Source organism: Macaca fascicularis, chromosome 3 (genome assembly GCF_037993035.2).
Source record: "Macaca fascicularis isolate 582-1 chromosome 3, T2T-MFA8v1.1".
Lineage (NCBI taxonomy): Eukaryota > Metazoa > Chordata > Mammalia > Primates > Cercopithecidae > Macaca > Macaca fascicularis.
Genome location: NC_088377.1, coordinates 114474286 through 114499861, shown reverse-complemented (window position 1 = coordinate 114499861; position 25576 = coordinate 114474286). Strand labels below are relative to the sequence as shown.

The 25576-nt window shown below is 35.1% G+C and overlaps 1 long non-coding RNA gene across 6 annotated transcripts in view; it reads left to right on the top strand.

Moving 5' to 3' along the window:
• LOC102139605 (uncharacterized) overlaps positions 1 to 25576 on the top strand; it is a 50528-nt gene that overhangs the window by 8451 nt on the left and 16501 nt on the right. For all 6 annotated transcript variants that reach the window (XR_012433219.1, XR_012433218.1, XR_010585750.2 and 3 more), the window contains exons 2-5: positions 562 to 1163; positions 3786 to 3901; positions 7427 to 8014; positions 22857 to 22955. This is a non-coding gene — a long non-coding RNA (uncharacterized lncRNA). The remainder of the gene's footprint in view (positions 1 to 561; positions 1164 to 3785; positions 3902 to 7426; positions 8015 to 22856; positions 22956 to 25576) is intronic.

Sequence of the window (25576 nt, the reverse complement as noted above, 5' to 3'; positions counted from 1 at the left end):
AGGGGTCCCATGATCCTGTAGTTGCCTAGAGCATTCCTCCATCTTCAGAGGCAGGGTGGAGAATTGATTTGGATCTTAGCTCCGTCACTTTCTGATTCTGTGGATATATTCATTTCTTAACTCAAGAGAATATTATAATAAACAATTTAGACGATGCTGTGAACATACTTACCATGATGACTGGCATAAGCTCAACAAATGTTTAACAAATTTAAGTTACATCTAGACCTCACTGTGGAACACAGATTCATGTGGTTATTGAGCACTTGAAATGTGGCTTTTCCAAATTAAGATCCATTTTAAGATTAAAATGCACACCAGATCTCAAAGACTTCTTATGAAATTAATGAAGTTTTTCATTGACTACACGTTAAAATAACCATGGTTGGATACACTGGGCTAAATAAAATATATTATTAAAATTAACTTCTGTTATTTTTTACTTTTTTCAGGCAGATGCCAGAAAACTTAAAATGACCTATGTAGTTTACATTGGACAGTGCTAAGCTAGAGGATGTCATTTAACTTTTTCTTTCTTTTATTCCCTCCCCTTGCAAATAGGTACCAAATTACATATATCTGTCAAAATGATGTAGGACCTAAAGTCTCTCTGTAAGTTGATCCTCTTGACCCCATGATTAGGAGCTTCACAATGTGATACCACACCTGGAAACCTCCAGAACAAGATCTCAAGGAAACACAGGAAATTCCTGAAACAGCAAAACCCCCTATGTGAAGACGCCTGTTATTCCTTTGTGCATCAGGAGCATCACTGTTAATTAACTGTTGATACACTTAAAAGAGCTTGGTTGGCAATGTCCTTTTTGAAAAAAGAAGAGCCAGGTATGTTATTCAGGATGAACTAGACAATGCTGTCACAAGTTTACCTCTACGTCTTATTGCCTTGGAAAAATTGCCTGCATATTGTGGCACAAGATGGTTGGCTCTCCAGGCAGCAGTTGGCATTGTGAATCAGTCTTCTCAGCATGTATCTCCAAGATCTCACAGCAGGGGAAAAAAGAGGTGGAGGGTCACATGCCTGGTGTTACATACTTCAAGGCAGAGGTGGTAGGTGCCATTTCTGCTCACAGCTCATGGACCAGAACAAAGCCATGCATACCTGCGAGAGGACCAGAAAATATTCTGAAGCACATGGCTATTTGGTGAGCAGTAAATGTTTCTGTTACAACAGGTTTTGACAAACTTCAAATGTACTCCTACTAGGCCTACTTCACACCACTAAACTCTATACTTCTTATTTCTTGATGGCATCTTATGTTGATGTTTTCTGTCATAGTGTTTGGCACAAAATGAGAGCTCAATACATATACTTAATAGTACATTTAGATCTAAGAGTTTCACTTTACACAAGATTTTAGTACCCGTGTAGCGTTGGGCCACATCAGGAAAATGTAACTGCTTCTACAACTGCAAAGAAAAATTAACTAATTATATGCTCATCGCAGCTTCAGGTTTTTGTTTTGCTTTGTGTTTTGTTTGCTTGCTTCTTTTTGGTTTATAATTGTTGCTTTGTTTTTTGCCCTTGAGCAGAGGTTCATTTCTAATTTTCACTGGAATTAGAACAACAGTTGTGTCCATATGCAATGACAGTGTTTCAGATTCTTTGAGGATTTGCCCACAGTGTCTGCAGTCGTATTGTGACAGCAGTTGTGATGCCAATCTCTGTAAATCAGACTTATTCCCAGTGAGACATTATATATTTTTGCAGCCAATACTATTTATTTTATAGTGATTTATAGCATTGTCTCTGAAGAGGATACTTTGGTTTGTGTCTTGTTTTTGTCAGTTTTCCACACTTTGATTGTGGCCAGGTTAATTAATATTTTTGTGTCTAGGTTTCCTCATCTCTAAAAAAAACGATGTTTATTTCTATAGCTTCATGTTGACAAATTATATAAACTATGTTACTCAACTGGCAAGTAAATTGATGTATAGTATATTTATAAATGATAGATACTATCTTTATGTTAATTTTTATTATCATCATTATCATCAATTTTCAGGTCCATGTTCTAAAAAGAAGGCACACTGTCTAAAACAAGCTTTGTAAGAAAATTTTGAAGTATTTACATATATCTAACCATTCATTCCACCTTTTCTCCCAAATAACACTCTAATACCTTGAGACATCTTGTCTAGAGCAAGATTTCATAAATGCTTGTGAGGCAGGATAGTAGGGTCTGGAGACAGGAAACCTAAAGCCAATTCACACTGACTTCCTAGTACTAAATCTAAAGGAAAACCCCAACTTTCCTCACCCAAGTAACAAAAGGATCAGAGGCTATACTCCCTTTGCAACCTGCCGCCTTTCTGCCTGGAAGATGAAAAATGAAACGTACCTCTGATTGGTCCCCTCCCGCGACCAGTCAGACTGGTCGCCGATCACTGCTTCATTTACATAGGGTGTAAACCGAATAACCAATGGGAAACCTCTAGAGGGTATTTAAACCCCAGAAAATTCTGTAACCAGTGGTCTCCAGCAGGTTGCTCAATCTTGCTCCCACTCTGTGGGATGTACTTTTGTTTCAATAACTCTGTGCTCTTCCTCCGTGGTTTTGTTTGTGCTTTTTGTCCAAAATGCCAGGAACCTGGACACTCTCCACTGGTAACACTTGTTAATCAAATAAAGAATATGCTAAAGATAAATGTGACTTTAGTTATCAACATTTTTAATTAAATGATTATACATTTAGGTTGTACATATTTCACTTGACTTTTCCACTTCCTTCAAAGTAATAGGAAAACAAAAACTCTTGGCTTATAAAACCTGGAATTTGAGATGCCTGACAAAAATGCTTCATATGGCCAAAAGAACTATTAAGTTCTAAAGAAAAAGTCATGTGTCATTTCTTATCTAAAGCACTTTGGATAAATTTATAGTGGAATTTGATTTTAGGTTGTACAGGATCTAGCCATTAGTTCAAAAATAATGAACAGTCCTGTAACAATAGAGGTTTAGTGAGATAATAACTACACGACTAGCCCTAACCTCAATTATGGTGTAATATGCAACTCACTTAACTCCAAATAAATGAGCATACTAACAATGAAATAAAATACTCATAAAATGAATAACATAGAACTTAAGATTTAACATCTATTTACATCATTTATGCTTGATTCATATAGTGGGTATATATAAGCTATGCTGAAAATAAGCGCAATGTACGGCTTAATGCTGACTAGAATGTACATTCTTTTACAACTGAATCTCCACTTCCAGAAATGTTTTGTGGTGATTTACAGTATAATTTCATAAAACAAAATGTAAATGTAGAATAAAGACTATAGATAAATAAATACTAAAGGTCAACACATTATAGACTAAAGTATAATATAAAATAAAGACATGAGAACCTTCTGAAGGAGAAGTTTCCAAACCTTAAATATCAGAAGAAACCTCTGGGTTTTTGTTTGTTTGTTTGTTTTTAGGAAACGCATTGTAGCACACAGCTATGTAAGGGCGGTGAGAACCAGAGCAATCAGGATGCGCACAGATCAGGGGCACCAAGCACCACTTGCTCAGTGATTTTTCCCTTCTCCTCACAGCCCACAGGCTCATGAGTGGCACCTACAAAGAAACAAATGGATCTTGAGACACAACCTAAAAACCAAACACGAATTTCTCCAATATATGTAATACAGCCAGTGAAATGGCTCCTCAAATGCTATGCCTGTGTTTTCTTGGTCTGTTAACTCATTTGATAGGTACATTCTTGGGGCAAATATTTGAGCAACATTATTTTAATTTTTATTTTTTTCAGAGGCAAGTTCTTCCTCTGTCTGGAGTGAAGTGGTATAATCATAGCTCACTGCAGCTTCAAACTCCTGAGCTCAAGTGATCATCCTGTCTCAGCCTCCATTGTAGTTGGGACTACAGGTGTGTACCACCACATTCAGCTAATTTTTAAAAATGTTTTATAGAGATGAGTCTTACCATGTTGCTCAAGTTGGTCTCAATCTCCTGGCCTCAAGCCATCCTCTCACCTTGGCCTCCCAAACTTCTGGGATTACAGGCGTGGGCCACCACACCCTATTTTCCTTTATTTTTCTCTTCAGCTGTTTAGTTATAAATTCTTTCCAGTTGTCTAAGTTTTGTTTAACATATAAAGATAGATTGCCTAAAACTATGAATGTAGAAATATTTCTAATGCAGAAAAATTTAATCTAATACCCTTGTATTTATCAAGAGTCAATTTTTTAAAAAACAGAGACTTCTCTGTAAGGCCTGAACAGCAAAATGTTAATTAGTGGAATCTAGAAAAATCAAATCCCCACAGAATTCAGAGCTAGAAAAACAGAGTCTAATAAAAAGAGAGTAAAGGACATGAATTACTGTATTTTCAAAGTAGAACTATTTATGATCAAGAAATATTAAACTACTGGAAACTTATTTGTAATAAAAATGAAAGTTAAAAAAGATAGCATTTCCCACCTAGCAAATTGATAACCATTAAAAAACAAATAGGTTATGATGACAAGGATTTTGGAAAATAATAAATGTTGTACACTTCTGGGAAGAGTGTAATTAGAACACATTATATAGTGGAAATTTTAAGAGTAAGTAAAATGCTGACTTTAATCCAATAATTGCAGATGAATTAATATAGTGAATGGAAATAATTGGATATCTCAAATGATGTACATACAAGTATATCTCTGAAGTGATACTTATTATATTGAAATATGTCAAATAAAATGGATTAAATAAATTATGATAAATCATAAGTAGAGCATAACTATTAAAAATCATGTTATAAAATAAAGAATATAGAAAGTCAATCATGATATAATGCTGAGAAAGAAAGCAGGTTACAACCATATGATTCAAATACACTCACACCATACGTGTTCTGTTGTATTTATTGTATATATATTTGATTTCAAAGACACACTCAAAATGACAACAATTTGAGCTTATTAATACTATCTCTAGTTGGTGAGATTAGTGGGTATTTGTATTGTTTCTAACAGTTTTAAAATAGTTTTATAATTTTTTTATAGTGAATGTGTACACTTTATTATCAGGAAAATGCCTTTGTTTTTTCTAAATATTTAAAAGATGTCCTATGTATTAGAAAAAAATCTGTAGTGGCTCAAGCCAAGTTTTCACATGTTAAATAAATCCATTATGTATAGACACAATTATCACATAATTTTTCATTGGCCAGCAGCTGTGTTAAAGGCCTTGATTATCTTTAATGAATCTTTGCCTTTGAAACTGTTGTTTCTCTTTCTAAATAACATCCATTACTCTAAAATTGTATTGTTCTGCTATCTCCAATTTGGCACTAATCCGAGCCAACTCAAATGTGAATGATTCAATGGTCTGCCTCTGAGTAAGGTGAAGCATATGGAGTGCATTATACTTAAGACCAAGAGTTTATACTGGCTGGTTGGTAGTATCTGGGGGTATAAACCAGGGTGTTGTCTTAGACAAATATAGCTATTTAATAGTTTGAGTTATGGTAAACGGAAACCAATTCTTCTCCCAAGTGTAAAAGTTGAGACTGGGGCAGGGACATTTTTGGGGTTTTTTGCTATGATAGGGTCTAATCTTTAGTGGGAGTCAGAATGGCAGCAAGTGTTCTCGAATGAAGGGATGACAAGGAAGAGTTCAGAGTGTCACATGACACCTTCTATTACCTATGAGGCATGAGCTGCTGCAGTGCTAAAGCACAAGTTTACAGAGTTTCAGGGTCTTGAGATTTTTACACAAAATTTCAAATGAAACTCAGAGTGTTACTTTTTCTCCTGAGTTGATACCATTTTGCAAAATACAAATATTTAACTAACAATCCAAAAATAAGCACATTCAAATTTCTAATACATAACCAAAGAAATAGTCTTTCCTTAATACTAAAAATATTGCATGAAAAAAACACAGTTTAACATCCATTTGTAGTAAATATCCTCTTCCTCTTCCTCTCCCTATCCTTATCTTCCCCCCTTACTCCCTCACCTCTTCTCTCTCTCTCTTTCTCTCACAAACGACTTAGATACTGTTATTGATGTCTCTAATATGAAAATACTCTTGGCATAATGAGAGCTTAAACTGTACTTAAAGTCCATTGAAACGTAAAGTTAAAAACAAAGCTTAGACTTAGATGGAAGCGACTTTAGAGATCATCTGATTCAATCTTCTTTATTTAAAAAGAATAATTCAAGGGCTATTTACAGCATATGAATGACCTATAAACTCACAAGTTAAATTAGAAATTAGTAGTAATTTGTTAAGAGGCTGTGACAAAATTTAAATTTCATATAGTCAACAAACCTGATAAAATTACAAAGTTAATTGGGCTGTTAATATTTTGACCCAAAATTTCTAAGTGACCTCAGTTAATACATATTTATATCTAGAAGGAACTAATTTGATGATGGAGAAAAATGGAGTTCTCTAATTCATATCAAATTATTTGTATCAAATATTAATATTTTATTGTCCCAGTAACTGTTTTTTCTTTTCTTTTTTTTTTTTTTTTTTTTTTTTTTTGAGTCATGGCCTTGCTCCATCCCCCAGGCTGAAGTGGTGCAATCTTGGCTCACTGCAGCCTCAATCTCCTGGACTCAAGCAATCCTCCCACCTCAGCTGCCCGAGTAGCTGGGACTATGGCTACATGCCACCACATCTGGCCAATTTGTAAAATGTTTTGTAGAGAGGAGGTATCATTATGTTGCCCAGGCTGCTCTCGAACTCCTGGGGTTAACTAATCCACCCACCTCAGCTTCCCAAACCGCTGGGATTATAGGTGTGAGTCACCATGCCTGGCCAATAATTTCCATTTAAGGAAAGTAAATAGCAAATATTTTAGACTGGCTATAAATTATTATATTACCTTAAAGTCCCATAATTCACTAAGGCATCAGTCATTCTTATACTTTAAAATAACTTTTTGGTTCATGCCATGAGAAACCATATATAAAAAACATTTTCTTATAAAATAATTAGCCTATACACTAGGAATAATTTGATCTTTTCTTTTTTTTTCTTTTTTTTTTTTTTTTTTTTTTTGAGATGGTGTCTCACTCTGTAACCCAAGCTGGAGTGCAGTGGCACAATCTTGGCTCACGGCACCCTCTGTTTCCCAGGCTCAAGCAATTCTCATGCCTCAGCCTCTCGAGTAGCTGAAACAAAAGGCACACGCCACCACACCCAGTTAGTTTTTTTTTTTTTTTTTTTTTGTATTTTAGCAGAGACGGGGTTTCACCATATTGGTCAGGGTTTTCTCGAACTCCTGAGCTCAGGCGATCCGCCAGCCTTGGCCTCCCAAAGTTCTGGGATTACAGGCTTGAGCCACCACACCCAGCTGAATATATATTTCTCATTGCAAAATGATGATGAAACTGAAAGCTTTGTGGCAAAAATTGCAGTTATAAGGAAAAGAGGTTCATGTTTCCCCAGGTATAAAAATGGGCTACCAAGTAACTATGTGACCTGAGCTACCCACCATGAACTGGGTGTTATCTGACCACCAACCCATCAAGTTGCTGTGTGAAATAACACTCCATCATCAAATAGAAGTGGTATATTTGTGATCTGGCCCTAGCAGCTGTGAAGGCACAAGTCAGTTACATGAAGAAGTGGCCCAAATGCTCCTGGTCTCCGCTTCTGCTACCCTGGCTTCTCTCTCCCAGCCTGCACCTGTGGTCTCATGGAGTTCCCGATGATCACTTGACAGAAGAAGAGAAGACTAGGGCCTGATTAACAGATGTTCTGCGTAATACTCAGGCACCACCCTAAAGGGGACAGCTGCAGCAAAAATAGAACAAAAAGGCTTAGAAAGGGCACATTTGCTCACTGAGCTGGGACATGTATTATCTCCTGCCCTTGGACATCAGCACTCCTGGTTCTCAGGCCTTTGGACTTTGACGAAGATTTCCATCATGGCTTCTCCTGGTTCTCAGGCCTTTTGACCCAAACGTCTTACACCACTGGCTTTCCTGCTTCTCCAGCTGGCAGATCGTGGGGCTTCTTGGCCTCCATAATCACGTGAGCAAATTCCCGTAATAAACCTCTCTGTATTTGTTTGTGTGTTTGTGTTTGTGTTTTTGTATTATGTTGGCTCTGTTTCTCTAGATGATCCTGATTAATTCAGATGGAGGAAATCATATCATCTTATCTGACAGTCAATAGTGTATCTCTCTTTTGACCTTGACTTCTTTTGTCTGTATTAAAAACTTTTATTGTATTTGATACATTGTGACTGTAATAACAGGAGTTTTTTTTTTAATATATATTAACATAGTGATCAGAATATTTGACTCTAAAGTAGGCCATATATTTAACTTTTAATAGGTCAGATATGGCTTGGGTTTAAAGGTGAGTACAATAAATTTATACTATAAATTAATTTCTCATCAACATTTCCAAAGAAGATATCAAGAATGCAAATATATACTACTTGTGTACATATTTGACAATAGTTTTCATGAAACACTTGAATAATTGTGACATTTAAGTAGCAGTTAAGAGACAAGATGGCAACATTTCCTGAGGAGACCAGTCAGCTTCCTGATGGCAGGTTGATTCCATTCAATCACTTTCATTATGAAACTGTCCACATTTTGTCCTTACTGGACAAAACTCAACTCTAGATATGGATTTTCCTTCCTTGCAGGCAATGATTTTGCCAAAACTACCACCTGTATACTTATAAAATGCCTTATCCACTGTCACGATATGCCATACAGCATTGCTTCTGATCAAGAAATTCACTTCACAGCAAAAAAAGTGTGCCAATGGGCTCATGCTCATGGAATTCACTAGTTTTACCATGTCTCCAACCATCCTAAAACAGCTGCCTTGATAGAATGGTAGTTTGGCCTTTTGAAGACTCAGTTACAGTGCTAGTTAGGTGACAATACCACTTGGCCAAGTTCTCCAGAAGGCTACACATGCTCTGAATCAGCATTCAATGAATGGTGTTTTTTGTTTTGTTTTGTTTTGTTTTTGGGTTTTGTTTTGTTTTGTTTTTTCTATACTAAGGATTCACAGGTCCAGGAATTCAGAAGTAGAAATGAGAGTGGTGCCACTCGCAATTACCCCTAGTGACCTATTAGCAAAATATATTTTTGTTACCATGACTTTGTGCTCTGCTCACCCAGAGGTCTTAGTCCCAGAGGGAGGAATGCTTCCACTAGGAGACGCAACAGTGATTCTAATGAACTGGAAGTTAAGACTGCCTCCTTAACACTTTGGGCAACTCATGCCTCTGAGACAACAAGAAGGGAGTTTTGGTGTTGACTAGGGAAATTGAACTGGACTACCAAAAGGAAATTGGCCTACTCCACAATGGAGGTAAAAATGAGTATACCTTAAATATAGATGCTTCCCTAGGACTTCTGCTAGTATTACCATGCCTGTGCTCAACGTTAATGGAAAGCTACAACAACCTCATCTGAACAGGACTACTAATGGCCCAAACTATAAAGGAATGGTTTGGGTCTCCCCACCAGGTAAAAAACCATGACCAGCTAAGGTTCGTGCTGAAGCAAAGGGCGTGTAGAAGAGTAGGTAGTTATAAACACCAGCTATGACAACAGGACCAGTTACAGAAACCAAAAGTTTTTCATGTGTATTTCCTCCTTATTTTGTTATTAATATATTTTGCTTATATATATATATATTAAGCAAATATACTTGTTTTCTTTTTTCTCTCATTCTCCTATTATGTAACATAAGATATTTGACTCTATATCAGTATTTAGTATTGTTAATTTTACATCATCGTATTTAAGTTATAAAATATCAGAAGGATAAATATTACTTAAGGACTGTATCTCCTCTGGAAGGGATTAGTGGATTTTTTATTTTATGCAAGATAGTTGTATTATGTAAGGCAGAATTATGGCCTTGTTAATTGTCGTTATTTGGAAACTAAGTATGGTTAAAGGACGTGCATGTGGGTGCCAAGTAGACAAAGGTGAATTGTGATGGTGAATGTCATGTATCAACTTGACTCAGCTAAGGAATGGCCAGATAGCTGGTAAAACATTATTAATGGGTGTGTTGATGAGGGTGTTGCTGGAAGACATTAGCATTTGAATCAGTAGAAAGAGTAAAGAAGACTGCCTTCATCAATGTGTGTGAGTTTGAAATAATAGAGTTTATAGGTGGATGTGTTTAGCACAAAGGCCCAAAATTGTTTTCTTAACATGATAGGTTTTAACAATTATATGACCTGCAAATAACACTAACCGTATGCCATAAAGACATTATATCTTTAGTCAAAATATGTCAATACAGGGCCAGAATTAGTAAATAAAATAAAAATCATTCTATATTTCTTGAAGACAAGTATTACTGATTTATCTGAGTGATAATTTACATATAAACCATGTATATTCTACTAGTATGTTTAGAGCAAATAAAAATTATGAAATCAGTTTAATAATTTATTTCTATAGTGAAAATCCCAGGGTAAAAATCAACAAATATAATTTGAAATATAAAATGTATTTCTATACATTTGTAAAACAGGGACCAATGCTTACTTCAGTAGGCAATAAAGCATACACACATTATTACATTCACCAGCATTTGGTTATAGTGGTTCTTATTTGAAATAAGTGGCAACTGTCTATCAAAACATATTTTTCTGGTTCAATTTTTCCCATGTGGACTTCATAATTTTATTTTAAGTACATATAAATTATATATAAATGATTACTAAGACATTTCAGGTTTGTATGTTAGCTTTAATTACTAAACACTAATCTAGCTGTGCAAGAAAATTGTTAATCATCTAATAATTCAAGTAAAATAAAACTAGATAAAATTCCAGTGGAAGATCTAATGCGGTGCTCAGTCATAAAGGTACAGACAGATTTTAAAAGTGTAGACAGATTCCTCTCCTGAGAAAACTTGTTGGATTTCTAGGAAGATAAGATTTACACATAAAAGGTAGCTAGACAATAGTACGAGAATATATATATAGTCTTCTGTAATTCATAAATGGAGAGAGGGAGGAGAGTGGGGAGAGAGAAAAAGAGAGAAAGAGAGACTATACATGTTAGAGTCATCTACAAAAGGTCTCTAGGAAGATAAAACAGCACAAATTAGAAAGGAGTCTGAAATTTCATTTGGAGAGAATGCTTGTGCAGTATTTGAGGCAAAAAGTTAGGTAAGAATTATCAACTGATTGTATTTTAGGATTGAAAAAGTAGTTATTGGTGGCCATGCAGTCCATCCCCCGACAGAATTAGAAATATCAAAAAGGATCTAGCTAGAGAGGAAAGTGGTGAGTGCTTATGTATTATGTATTTAATACATACGATTCAAGTGGATGGTTGCATATTTAATATATTCCTTTATTTGATGAGTTGGAATTTGCATTCGAAGTAAGGATAAAATTAAGACTTGATTGCCAAACGATCATTAAGACTATGATTATAAATAAGCTTTCTGAGATGACGTAGAGTGACCATACAAAAACAATGGCTCCTCCTGGAGGTAGTCTTACTCTCAGGAAGAAAGAAAAGGATGAAACCTCATAAGGAAGGTTTGTCAGAGAAATGATTAGAGAGGCAAGGAGCAAGCGAGCACAATATCCAGAAAGCCACGAGGAGAGAAAAATTCTGGACATGGGTGATGAAGAATTTCAAGTAGAGATATTGTGGAAGATAATATTTGAGAAAGGCCCCAGGGAAGGATGTGGTTAACAGTACAGAGACTGTTTCATCAGAGCAGCAGAGGATCCAGAAGACAGCAAGAAAAGAGAAAATAGATGCAGGGTTTATCTAGATACGAACAGGAAAAAAAGTAATGCAGCTATGTAAAAGAGAAGCAAAGACAATGAAAATGTTTTGCTTTGTTTATTTTCTTTGTCCTAAGAAACAATCCTTAAGAAATTTAAGTTGAAGGAAAGAAAGTGATTATGTTGTCATCACTTGGTACTTGTCTGGGCTCAGTATATATTGAGTGGATAATTGAGAAATAGTTGGAAATGGCAAAAATTATGAAAACAGTTATATTTTTGGAAGTCACAGAAGGTGAATACAAATGGGGAATTTTCTTTAAATGAAAAGAAAGAGAGAGACATACTACCTTAAAAATAATGTGGCTAGGTGCAGTGGCTCACGCCTGTAATCCCAGCACTTTGGGAGGCCGAGGCAGGTGGATTATGAGGTCAGGAGTTCGAGACCAGCCTGGCCAACATCGTGAAACCCTTTCTCTACTAAAAATACAAAAATTAGCTGGGCATGGTGGCGGGCACCTGTAATCTCAGCTACTCAGTAGGCTGAGGCAGGTGAATCCTTTGAACCTGGGAGGCGGAGGTTGCGGTGAGCCGAGATGGCAGCATTGCACTCCAGCCTGGGCGACAGGGTGAGACTTTGTCTCAAAAAAAAAAAAAAAAAAAGGAAAAATCTGGTTTGTTTTTTCCATATGCTGGGATGGTATTGTGGAGTTTTGAAAAAATTATCACTTTGATGTTAAATAATAATATGTTGCTTGGCAGTCTTGGTTTCTCTGTTCCATGTATATTTCTCTTTTTGACCTTACTATTTTAAATATGCTTGAATTTGGCATATGTAGCATTCTCCTTATCTATCTGTAATTAAATCTAGAATAAATAGTAAAATCAATAATACATAACCCAATTGCTATGTAATTCTGTAATAGAAATATGCGCATCAAGTTTCTGACCAGTAAGAACTTGGTAAAGAAAGCTAACTAAATATTTATCTCATTAGGATTTCAGGAAATTATTATCCAATTTTAGGACATATCAGAATACAGTGCTAAGCACTACAAGTCATGAATTTTACAAAAAATTTACTCTTTCACACAAATATGTAATTTACTTTGTTAACTTTAAATCACTTCAGCATCTTTCTAAGAATGTATTAATTTGGAATTGACCAGTGAGTTCTGTCAAGCAACACTCATATTTGTTCAAACATTAGGACAATGCATTTTCCCAATATTATCTTACAGGAAACAGGATGTCATAGTTTGAATCATTGAATCTTTACATAGTCTGATATGGCTCATTCTCTCAGTTACTTTATTTTTAGCCATAAACCACTATTCAGAGATACATGTTAATCTGAAACAATGTAAATTAATGCTTTTAATGTTTATGATTATTATATATTTATAATTAAAAAGGAAAAAAAAATAAATGTTTTTAAATTTCTCCCAGGAAATTACCTCAGAATAACAAGTGTTAGTTTAGGATGCTGTAAAGAAATCTTTTAAAGATTACTTAAAAATAAGGAATGGTGAAGTTGTGAGATCAAGCATATATAAATTTCAGGAAAAACGAAATGTTAATATTTTGTAAACTGGTGTAAAAATTGAGACAAAATATTGAGTGAGATAATTATGCAGCTCTGTGTCTCTTTTTAAAGGAGGTAAGGTTTATGTACTCTTGAAAACTGCCTTGGAAGACTCAAGACATGACTCCAGTATGAACCATGAATGAATCAACTGGTGTTGAAGATGCATATTAAGGGAGTAGTTTCCTATGACTTTTATAACAAATAACCGCAAACTGTGTAACTTAATAGGATTTGATTCTCTGACAGTTCTTGAGGCCAGAAGTCTGAAATCAAGGTGTTGGCAGAGCTGTGCTCCCTTTGATGGCACAGGGGAAATAACCATGGTTGCCTCTTCCTGGCTTCTGGGGGTTGCTAGAAATCCCTGGTGTTCTTTGACTGCAGCTATATCTCCCTGCCTCCATGGTTACATGCCTTGATTACTGTGTTTCTCTTCACATAACGACACCAGTCATATTGAATTTAGAGCCCACTCTAATCTTATATGGCCTCAACTTAACTAATTACCTCTGTAAATACAACATAAAGCTATGGAAACTAGCATATGAGAAGGAATCAATAGTGCACCGATGAAGCATACTATATATACTTCATCAACTGAAGGTAATGAAAATTCCTATGGAAGGAAAATTACTACTATAATGAAAATTACATGAGAAGTTGAAAACCAAGGGACTCAGGTCATTGAAAACCCTGACCAATATTTTACAACCTTTGAAATAAAAATCTAACTATAATACATCATATAGGAGGATTCTCCACTAGAGTTCACACACTTGAAGTAAGTAAAATAGATGCAAGGCATTTGACTTTTATTCAACACACCTGCTCACTAGGAACATGTCAGGGTCTGCCCCTGCTGGAATTTCTAGATTTTTAAAAAATGTATTTGCTTTGAGCATAAGATCTTCAGATTTAGCAATTTATAATTATTTACACTCACTTTACTTGCAGAATAATTTGAAAGCTTGAGTATCTTTTTTAGTGAAGAATTTGCTCTGCCCAAGTTAAGTTCCTGCCCAAAAACAAGGGCTCATCAATCGATGTTTCACGTTCAGTTTAGTCCATTCTCACTGAGACATACTCAAGTAGTTCTAACCAACAGTTTATTCTAGAATCTTCCATTTCTCTTAGCCATAAAATTCTACCATTTGTCAAATTTTAGAAAGTTCATATTGTAAATATATCTTGGCTCTTTCTTTTTCCTCTTCATAATTATCTCTATAGCTGAGTCTGTAAAATAACTCTGTACTCTTTTGTTTCTAGCTTCGGATTCTTCAAATCCAACCTACATATTGAATACCAGAAGAATAAAACCCAAATCTGGTTATGATTTCTTATACATATATAAAATGCACACACACTGCCTGGCATGTATAAAAATCCCACTTTAAGGTAGCAGAATGTTTGTTTCTGTCTTTTAAAATCCACTTCCTAAATTGCTGCAATGCCTCCTTATTACCTTGACAATGAAAATTCTTTACCTGATGAATTCGTTGGATGAGTTCACTGCTAAGAAACCCAGACTCAAAGTGGCTTAACAAGAAGAACATTTTAAATCTCATATCACATGAAGCTTAGAAACAGCATGAGGTTTTCTAGTTTCTGATACCTCAAGTTTCCAGCCCTGCTTCTCAGGTTTTCTTGACTCTGCCTGTAACCCAGTATCAGCTAATTATTCTCAATCTGGCTTCTCTCATGAAGCAGCAACCATGAAACATACCTCTCACCATCCATCTGGTTGCAGAAAAGATTTTTCTCTTTTCCATGGAGTTGAAGAAAGTTTCTCCTTGATTTAAATTTGCTTAGATTCTTCTATTATTGAACCAATCATAAAAGAAGGAATAAAATTACTATGATAGGTTTATCAATATCTGGAGAATAATTAACTAGTACACAATGAATATTGAAGAGTCAATTGCATATTTCATGTAACATATTCGATTTTTGCATGTTACTGCTCCAGATTTGCCTATACATATTCTAAATACTAACCACAACAACCACTTCCTGTTTCTTAAATGTGTCATGTTTTTTGTTTTTTTTTTTTTCTTTTTTTTTTTTTTTTGAGACGGAGTCTCACTCTGTCGCCCAAGCTGGAGTGCAGTGGCCGGATCTCAGCTCACTGCAAGCTCCGCCGCCCGAGTTTACACCATTCTCCTGCCTCAGCCTCCCGTGTAGCTGGGACTACAGGCGCCCGCCACCTCGCCCGGCTAGTTTTTTGTATTTTTTAGTAGAGACGGGGTTTCACCGTGTTAGCCAGGATGGTCTTGATCTCCTGACCTCGTGATCCGCCCGTCTCGGCCTCCCAAAGTGCTGGGATTACAGGCTTGAGCCACCGCGCCCGGCCATGTGTCATGTTTTTCTTCCCCTTTAGTCATGATTTCCTTTTTGCCAAGAATGACCTTCACCATGTCTTCATCTGACTGATCTCAAGCATTCTTGAAAGCTTAGTTTAAGCATCACCTTTCCTAGATCTATTGCCCTGTTTCTACCAGATGGAATCAAGAGAGCCTTTCTTATCACCTTGCCTTCCTCAAGCACAGTCCTTCTCAACCTCCCGAAAATTAGGATTACTCTGTAGACCATTTCAAAATTCTGATGCCCTGAAACTGCTTCCAAACATCTGATTCAACTGGTTTGCAGAAGAGCCTGGTCATGATATTTATTTGTTTTTAACTTCTCAGCTGGTTCTAAAGTGAAGTCAAGATTTAGATCACTGCTCTCGATCACTTGCCGTATCTGATTATTAGGATACATTTCTCTTTCTCCTCTACTAGGGTTTTAGTTTTTGAAGATATGACTATGTTTTTTACCTTGGTAGCCTAAGTACCTAAAAGAACATCTGATGTAATGTTGGTGCTCAAAAGTTTGTTGATTGAAAATAAACGCTGAGTTTCAAAAGACAGTTTTTAAAAATTCAATTTATCAGCTGTAAACCAAATGCCTTACGTGTGCTAAACTCTATAAAAACTGTTGGTACACATGGTAGATAATGCAGAGTCAGGTTTTAGCACAATTAATTTTCAATTAGGTGCTAACAAGTTAGCAATTATGATCACAGGGTTAGGAGCATCAGGCCACTACATCTGAAATTACTCTTCCAGAACTTCGACCTTCAATCTAATAGAGCAAGTTATTATTTCCTTAAATAATATTCCATTATCTTAAGTAGTAGTTTGCATAATTTAAAAAAATTAGGTCTTACAAGTCTTTTACTTACGAGTATGTAAAGTCTAACTATAAATAAGTCCATCCTTTTCTTTTTCTTTTACCCAAATATTTATTTTTTGTGTGTTTTTACCTAGGCTCCAAACAAAATCTAAAAGGTTTTGCATTGTTTTAATAGCCAATGAAAGGCAGGTGTTCACTAAATGGAATGAGAAAAATTAAAAGCAGCCTAACTGCAGAAGTGTCTTTGAACCACAAATTTAAATTTTTAGTGGTTTTATAATCTTCTTAAGCTGTCAATGGAAAAACATGGCTTGACATTGAACACATACCAAGTCAGTAGCATAAAACTATTTTATAATGTCTGATTGGTCATTGGAAAAAAACAGTTTAAAATTCAATCCGTGTGATAGAAATGCCACTTAGAAAAAGACCATTCATACTGCAGTGCTGTAGGAAACCCGTGGTTATAACAGTTCCCATTTCATCCAGCAGCAGAAGGGGTTTTAAAGAATTACAAATGGAATGGTTCCTAGAATCCTGCATGTTGGGTAAAATTTATTATCATAAAATTCACTATTAGAAGAAAAAAACATACTATTATTTTTTCACTCTCATGCATTAAAAAACATCATCTTAAATGATGATTTTCAGGTTTATTAATGGGAATTCTTTGGGAATGTCCATTCATAATTTCATCAGGTCATTCATTCATTAACCAAAATATGTTGAACACTTGCTATATTGTTACTCATAGTGGAAAGGTTTGGCCTAGTCATCTGTCCAGCTGGCATTTGTTAGTCATGAATTTTGTATTTGGAAAGTCTGTGTGCAGCTATTAATGGTGAGAGATTGTAGAATTACAGATTACCTGAAACAGAACTGGTTGTTTCAAAGTGTTTATAAGTCATATAACAAAACAAAACCTAAGTAATCAAAGTAAAGCAAATGGTGAATTTTTTAGATTTGAAACTATTCTGGAAAATTATGAAAAATTAAGTGGACTTCATCCACACTTGGAAATCAGATTTGTTGCACATATCTTAGTATCGGACAAGTTTTGAGGACTGTAAATTTTGAATTTCTAAACTTCTGCTAACTTCAGCTAAATTTGAACTGTCTAATTTTGAGAAATCCAAACTCATTATTTTCTCGTATGCCTATGTGTCTTATTTCTAGACTTTTCATTATTAATTAGCAATTTCAAAAGGGTAGAGACAAGGGGGAAAAAGCATGGACAAGAAAAGACAGCAGGACAAGAAAAAAAGCATTACACAAATTAACTCATTTATGCCTGAGGTTGCAATTTCTTGAATTTTTGCAATCAGGCCTTGGCGATGATCTTGAGCACTAAGCTAGAAATAATTCCCACATACTTAGCATTCCAATAATGCAACAATAGGCATAAATTGGACAGATTTGCCCAATCTTGGTTATCACCTCTAAAAAATTATTTAATAGAATATAAGGTTGAAATTAGTGTGAAAGCTTCAGAGAATATGTGGATTGCAAGATCTGCTTTAATCCTTTCCCCCCATCATTGCCAAAAGTTAAGAATTAGTCCTACATATAATGGTATGAAATTAATTCATGTTCTCATCTGTAAAATAAAAGTTAAGCATTATAATTGACTTCAATAGTTATTATGGTGACGATCAATAAAAATTCCTGGCAAGTATTGACAAGCCTTTAAGGACATAGCAGTTATGAGCTGCCAGCTAAAAAGTACTTAGAGACCTAGGCAGGAAGGTGACTTATGGCTACTTTATTTTTTTTTTTAATGTAATTTGATTTACTTCGTTCCTTAAGAGAAAACATTTTACTAAGGCTTTTTGTTTGTGTGTTTTTAAGGTTTTTTTTAATAGACTTTATTTTTTTAGAGTAATTTTTTTGAAGTAATTTTAGGTTCACAGCAAATTTAATGAGAAAGTATAGAAAATTCCTATATTCTCCTTCCCCACTCCTCCACGTACAGTCTCCTCCACTACTAAACATCCAGCATGAGAATGGTACCTTTGTTACAAAATAAACCTACATTGATACACTTTTCTTGTTGTGCTTGATTTAGGAAGAGATGTAAATATGCAGTTTGTAAAATCCTGGGAAAAAATTATCTACTCACCTCCCATCATACACATACCTAAAAAAAAGCATATATATGCACACACGAACACACATGCCACAACTTTTGACTTTCCATCCTAAGAATGCACAGTGAAACGGACATTATCTGCCTATCACAGTATCAAACAATAACTCTTAAAAGCTCTTCCTATCACACTTCCTTTTAAGATAAGTGAGTGTTTTTTACATTGAAGGGATACATAGTAACCTTCTAAAGTAAGCCCATAGATTTAGAATATTTTAGCAGTAGTGTTTTTAGTGGGTACACAGTGATTGATATAGACATTGTTAAAATTAGAGGCTGAACAAGTTTGATGTTTATCTTCCCTCCTCTTCCTTTCTCTCATCATTTCATAAAAGCAATGGCTTGGATTTTATTACAGAAATTATGCCACTCTGTTTAGAGACAGCATTTTTAAATTTAGGTTTAGGTATGTATTTGTCTAATAATTAATTACTAATAATAAATTACTATTCAATAAAATTCCCGTAAGATATAATTTAAAATGTGATAGGGAAATGTTTACAGAGTGTTTTCTTTTTACTTTTATGAAAGTTTTGTATACTTATCAAATGCCTTTATATAGGGTTTTCTTTTCATAGACATTGTGGTACCTATAATTCTTGATTATTTGTCCTTGGTAGTTACAGCTAAGGTTAAATTTGCACTGTATTTCTTTCTTTCTCTCTCTCTCTCTTTTTTTTTTTTTTTTTTTTTTTTTTTTTTTGAGACGGAATCTTGCTCTGTCACCCAGGCTGAAATGCAGTGGCATGATCTCGGCTCACTGCAAGCTGGCTCACACTCATGAATCTGCCTCCCGGGTTCATGCCATTCTCCTGCCTTAGCCTCCCAAGTGGCTGGGACTACAGACACCCACCACCACGCCCAGCTAATTTTTTTTTTTTTTGTATTTTTTAGTAGAGACGAGGTTTCACTGTGTTAGCCAGAATGGTCTCGATCTCCTAACCTCATGATCCGCCCGCCTCGGCCTCCCAAAGTACTGGGATTACAGGCATGAGCCACTGCACCCAGCCTGCATTGTATTTCTAAAATAAATATAATATAATTTATAAAGTTTTTAGTCATAAAAAGACAGGCCAAACCAACAAACCTTAAAACCTTACTACTAAGCTGGGCACCAGAGTTCGTGCCTGTAGTCCAGCTATTTGGGAATCTGTGGAGCCCAGCCTGAACAACAAAGTAAGACCTCATCACTCTAAAACAAACAAATGAGCAAAAAACCCAAAACAGAAAAAAAAATTCCACCTTACTATGTCACATGCAAAAAAAAAAAAAAAAAAAAAAAATTAGAACCAGACCTTATACCCTTCACAAAAATTAACTCAAAACTGACCATTGACATACATTTAAAATACAAAACTATAAAATGCCTAGCAAATAACAGAGAACTTCTAGATGATCTTGGGCATGATCACAACTTTTTAAATACAACACAAAAGGCAAGATCCATGAAAGAAATAACTGATAAACGGGGGGCTCCATTAAAATAAAAAACTTCTACTCTGTGAAAGATACTGTCAAGAGAAGGGGAAGATAACCACAGATTGGGAGAACATATTTGCCTAAGACTTAACAGACGGACTGTTATCCAAAATACAAAAATAACTCTTACAACTCAACAATAAGAAAATGAACAACCTAATTTAACAAATAGGCCAAAGAACCGAGTTCGCACCACTGCACTCCAGCCTGGGTGACAGAGTAAGATTTCATCTCAAAAGAAAAACAAAACAAAACAAAACAAAAAAGTGGTGAAATATAATATTTAATGAGGGGAATGGAAATCAAATGACAACAAAATTACATCATACACAGAAGAGAGTTAAGTACTTGTGTAGAGGAATTAAACTGATTAAGGTTTTCCTGCAAATTGCTCCATACACACATTATTTCCATAACTTTAAAGAATATATTTTGTTTTTTTGTCCAGGGTGTATTGTTAAGTACATTCCCTCTTACTCGTTCTTCTCAACCCAGATCCATTTTCCAATCTCCCACTGATCCCATGTCAGCATGCTCTGTTTTTGACTAGACAAATAATACACAGATTTATTTCTACAGGAAAAACCTCTGGTAAAATCATAGAGTGCCTACTTGAACGATACCCAAAAGGTAACTGCGTGCTTTCCGCTGGCCAGAAATAACTCACAGCAAATGAATTCACAGAGCAGTCAATGGAATACTGTAACCCTCTTAGGGGAGCCATTGTACTATGAAAGAAATGTAAAGCAGTGAAGCAGCCTTTATATCTATATCTATATGCATATATATATACACACACAATGCAGTGTGTGTATGTGTGTGTACATATATATACACACATACATGCATACATATGTATGTACACACATACACACTGTATTATGTACGATAGAAATTATGGTAAAAATAAGTTAGACTATTGATCTGTGACAAATTTCCACTTGAAGCCATATGGAGTTGGCTTAATATTCCTTTCATTGACATTGTATTATTGTGATAATTTATTTAGAATGATTTTTATTATTACTGTTGTAAGACTAGCAGTAGATTGAATGGCAGTAATTCTAAGACCAGAATAGACTGATGTTACTTCTTAGATGTAAATCTACAGATTGAAAGATTGGTACTGTGAGATTTGTTTTTGTTTTGTTTTGTTTTGTTTTTCTTTTGAGATGAAGTCTTACTCTGTCACCCAGGCTGGAGTGCAGTGGTGCGATCTCGGTTCACTGCAAACTCTGCCTCCTGGGTTCAAGCAATTCTCCTGCCTCAGCCTCCCATATTAGCTGGGATTACAGGCATGCGCCACCGCAACCAGCTAATTTTTGTATTTTAGTAGAGACGGGGTTTCACCGTGTTGGCCAGGCTAGTCTCAAACTCCTGGCCTCAAGCAATCCACCCACCTCAGTCACCCGAAGTGCTGGGATTACAGTCCTGAGCCACCGCACCTGGCCCAAGATTTGTATTTCTTAAACTGAATTCTAGAATTTATTTAAGGGGGGGGGGGAAACAACGCACACTTTCAGTGCATGAATGGGATTCTGTATTACTGGGATTAACTATAAGAATTCATTTAACGAATTTCTTTTACAGAAGTCAGTTTAGAATTGGGGGCAGTGTTAGAGCTGAAAGTATGGAAAAGTAAAGATGGAAATAAAATTGTTTAGAAATAAAACTCAAATTTATGACATGGGAGAAATCATGAATTTTTCAAGTGAACAGTGTTTGGCTATTGTTATATATATCCTGGTTTAGCCAATATGCACATCCATTGTTTTATGTTGACATGTCGTGTTACAAGTTTTGTGTTATTCTTGGAAGCTAGCACACTTCTGAAACTTTTGGCGACCATTCTGGCAGAGTATCTAATGCGTCTGAAAACAAACAAACAATAAAGGTAATTATTTGAAGGAAATCAATGCACAATTAAAAGTGGAGACACAGTGTCAGTTTGCATCAATCTAATTTAAAGATGTCTCCTAAACCTAAATGTCACTAAGAATTACTAGCTTTTTTTTTTTTTTTTCAGCGTAAGAATTTGGAAAATCTTACCCCCTTCCAAAATGATATTTCAGGGGATTTCCAGACCTTTTCCCGCTATTACATTTGATTGCTTTCTATCTCATTACTTCAAAATCTGATGTTTTCTAGAATATCTACACTCACACACACACACACACACACACACACACACACACACACACACTACATTTACATTGCATTCCCTTTAGCCCTAGTCATCTTTTTTTTAGGTCATCTAAATTTTGGGCTGGTTACTTTTCTCACTTCATCTAATTTCTGGGATGGTCACATTTCTTACTTCATCTTAATTCTGGTCAAGGGCGGGATTTACTGTGTCTGGACAGATAGTGAGAGAGAAAGGGCATGACAAAGGTGAAGATATCACACTCCTGCCTCCCACCTCCCCTGAGAATATGTATCTCAGTCTATCATTCTTCCTTCAGAGTGATGCTCCTAGATATAAAAGGAAATGATCAGAGACTTGCTGCTGGTTGAGTGCGTTTCAGTATATAGGATTCCTCACAGGAACTGAACTGCAAGTTTCTGCATGTCTCATAATTATTATTCCTGTGTGCTTTTGTCTCTGTAGATTATCAAAGGAGAAGGCAAAGGGGGAAAAGGGGAAAAACAGAGAAAGATAAAAATGGAGCCCTCTTCACAGCTTTTCTTTCTATTTGTTAATGGCTATGAAGATTCCTTAAAACTTGAGTGGGTTTCTTCATTCTCCCTTCAGGAAAAGAAGAGATGGAAGGAAGCTGTTGCTTCATTTTCTGTTCATAGCAGGGAAGAGAGAATATCAGAGTTTGATGGGAGCAGGCACAGCCAGAAGAAGGTAATTATGCAGCCAAATTCAGACTTGGGAGAAACACAACTGTGATAGGCGATTCCAGGACAGAGAATTGTGCTCTTAACAGGACTTTTTTTTTCGATCTGCATTTTTTTTTTTCTGCTGGCCACCAAGACCACTTGTCCAGACATGGAACTCCCAACAGGAGCTCAGAGCTCATACAATACCAAGTACTGCAACCGGGCAGAGTTTTCTCAGTCCAGAGTCACGGCTGTAGTGTGAAGGTGTCATCTGAATTTGGGATTTTGTCTGAATTTGTCTTACGTTTAATAATTTTTTGGCAATGCTAGGCCAGAGTTATTCTTTATGCACGATCCATAGCTTAACCAGAACACTGTGGGTCAGGTCGGAAATACAACCACCAGTGACAACATTGATTTTGTCTGCTCAACAAGTATTTATTAAGCACTATGAGGATGTATTCCAATTTTCAAGCAGAGAGTAGCAAGACATAGGTTTTTACAATTAGTGATTATCTGAACATGAGTGGCATTAAAATGTGTATTCAAATTATAATTTTTTCAAGATATATAAAGGCTTAATATTCTCTTCCAGAAGATGGCAAAGAATGAATTTCAATTATTGTAATCACCACTATTGATTTAATATGACTTCTTTAATTGGATGTGCTATCTTCTGCCATAGATATAATAAACAGAAAATTATATAATCTGGAGAGTATTTTTTCTCGTTCAGTTTCTATAACATTTATTTTAAATTCACGCTATGCCTCCTTAACTTGAAGAAAGCAAGCCTGCATTTGAAAAACACAACAACAAAATTTACTTCTGAGTCCAGCTTCATGTACTAAGAAATGTTGTTATTGTCTTATTGTAATGTTATTATTATATATAAAGTAAATTTTCACATCTATAATTACTATCCCACGTAATTTAAATCTCTCTACATTGTCACAGAAATATAATAATGTAATATTGACCATTTGTAGATATGTATTTTAATTTAAATGACTCATACAATTTGAGTTTATTTTAAGAAAAAAAGGAATGGATTGAGGCAAAATAATATTGATAAGTTGAAGAAATACCAGTGGGCAGTTAGAATCACTAAGCTGAATTTTTGACTTCTTGTCATATTCTAATTATTTGTTTTGATTTTAAATTTGGAATATTTTAAATACAATATTTTAGTGTAAGAAAGTTTGGTTCAAAGATATTTGGGCATTTCCCATTACCCCTTAACGATGTAATATTAATATTTTCAACATTATACTTGATACAGTAAACCATAAAAAAGATTTTCTTGAACTAATTAGAACATAAAAGACTCTTATTTTAGTCAAATAATATTCCAAACAGTAAGTCTCCTTTTATAAAGACAAATAACGGTAAACAGACCAAATCAGAGTGTTTGTAAAATGCTTATTATTATGATTGAAGGAGAAAAGCTCTTTCGGGTTTTGATATTGAGATTGATACAGATACGAATGTTCTCTACGTGCATGATTTACAATTGCCATTATATCAAGATGACAAATGTTCAAACAGTCTTGAAATAATTTTGATCATCTCCCCTCCTCACGAAAATAAAAAATGATATTACAATAGAAAAAGAAGAAAAAGAAACATAATGGGTAACTGAAAGTCATTGACTTGATTTAAAATCTGGTCAAAAGATTACGGCTCTCTGTAAACAAAGAAGCATAGACTGTCTCATTCTTTTCCCACAGTTGCGTTCTGATGCAAGAGGATATATATTTGGGTTCCCAAATTCTTGCCTCCCTAAGGGAATTTAACTTCTATACAATTCTCAGCAATAAATATGAACCACCATTTCACACTGTAAAACATTTCTGTCAACATAGCAGATGCTAAAGATGATATATTTGACTAAGCACACATCCAGATAATACAATGTATTTTGAGTGGGAAAGAAAAGTAACCTCTGCAGGTAAAGAAAATATTCTAATGATATATTTAATTTAGACAATATAATTTTTTGAATGTTTCTACCTTTTCTCTTCTATTTTAGCAAGGAAAAAATATAGTGTTCATAGTATTGAACTTTAAAGTAAAAGTAACAATATTCAGTTATTTTTGTTTTATAATATTATAGATTTATGCATGGCCTGCATTAAATACCATGTGAGGTTTATAGAGAAAAGAGAAGACATAGATATTACCTTTAAGAATATCCCTTATTTACTTTTAACATAAAATGTCAATCTAAAAACTAAACATTTTTAGATGGCCTTTATGGAAATTTTCAGCTATAACCACCAGAAAATGGGCATGAGAAACTGTCAATTTTTTTAATCCACTGAACCAAATCGTTTTGCAAAATATTGTATTTGTACATTTTTAAAACTTTTATAGTTTACATTTAGAATATAAAACAGCAGGGCATAACTCCTCCGTGTAACTTTCAATTATTCATAACAGAGTAGATCTAGGAACAAACGTCTAAGAAGTGTATTATTGTTGTTGTTGTTGTTATTCAAGATATGTCCCATAATATGTAGATGTGGAAAATCCCTATTTTTCCAGTGGTCAGATGTTTTGAACTTGTGTTGACTGAACCATAAAAATGGCTGACTCCACCACTACGACACTAAGGAAACTGAACCTGAAAGATACATTTCCTTG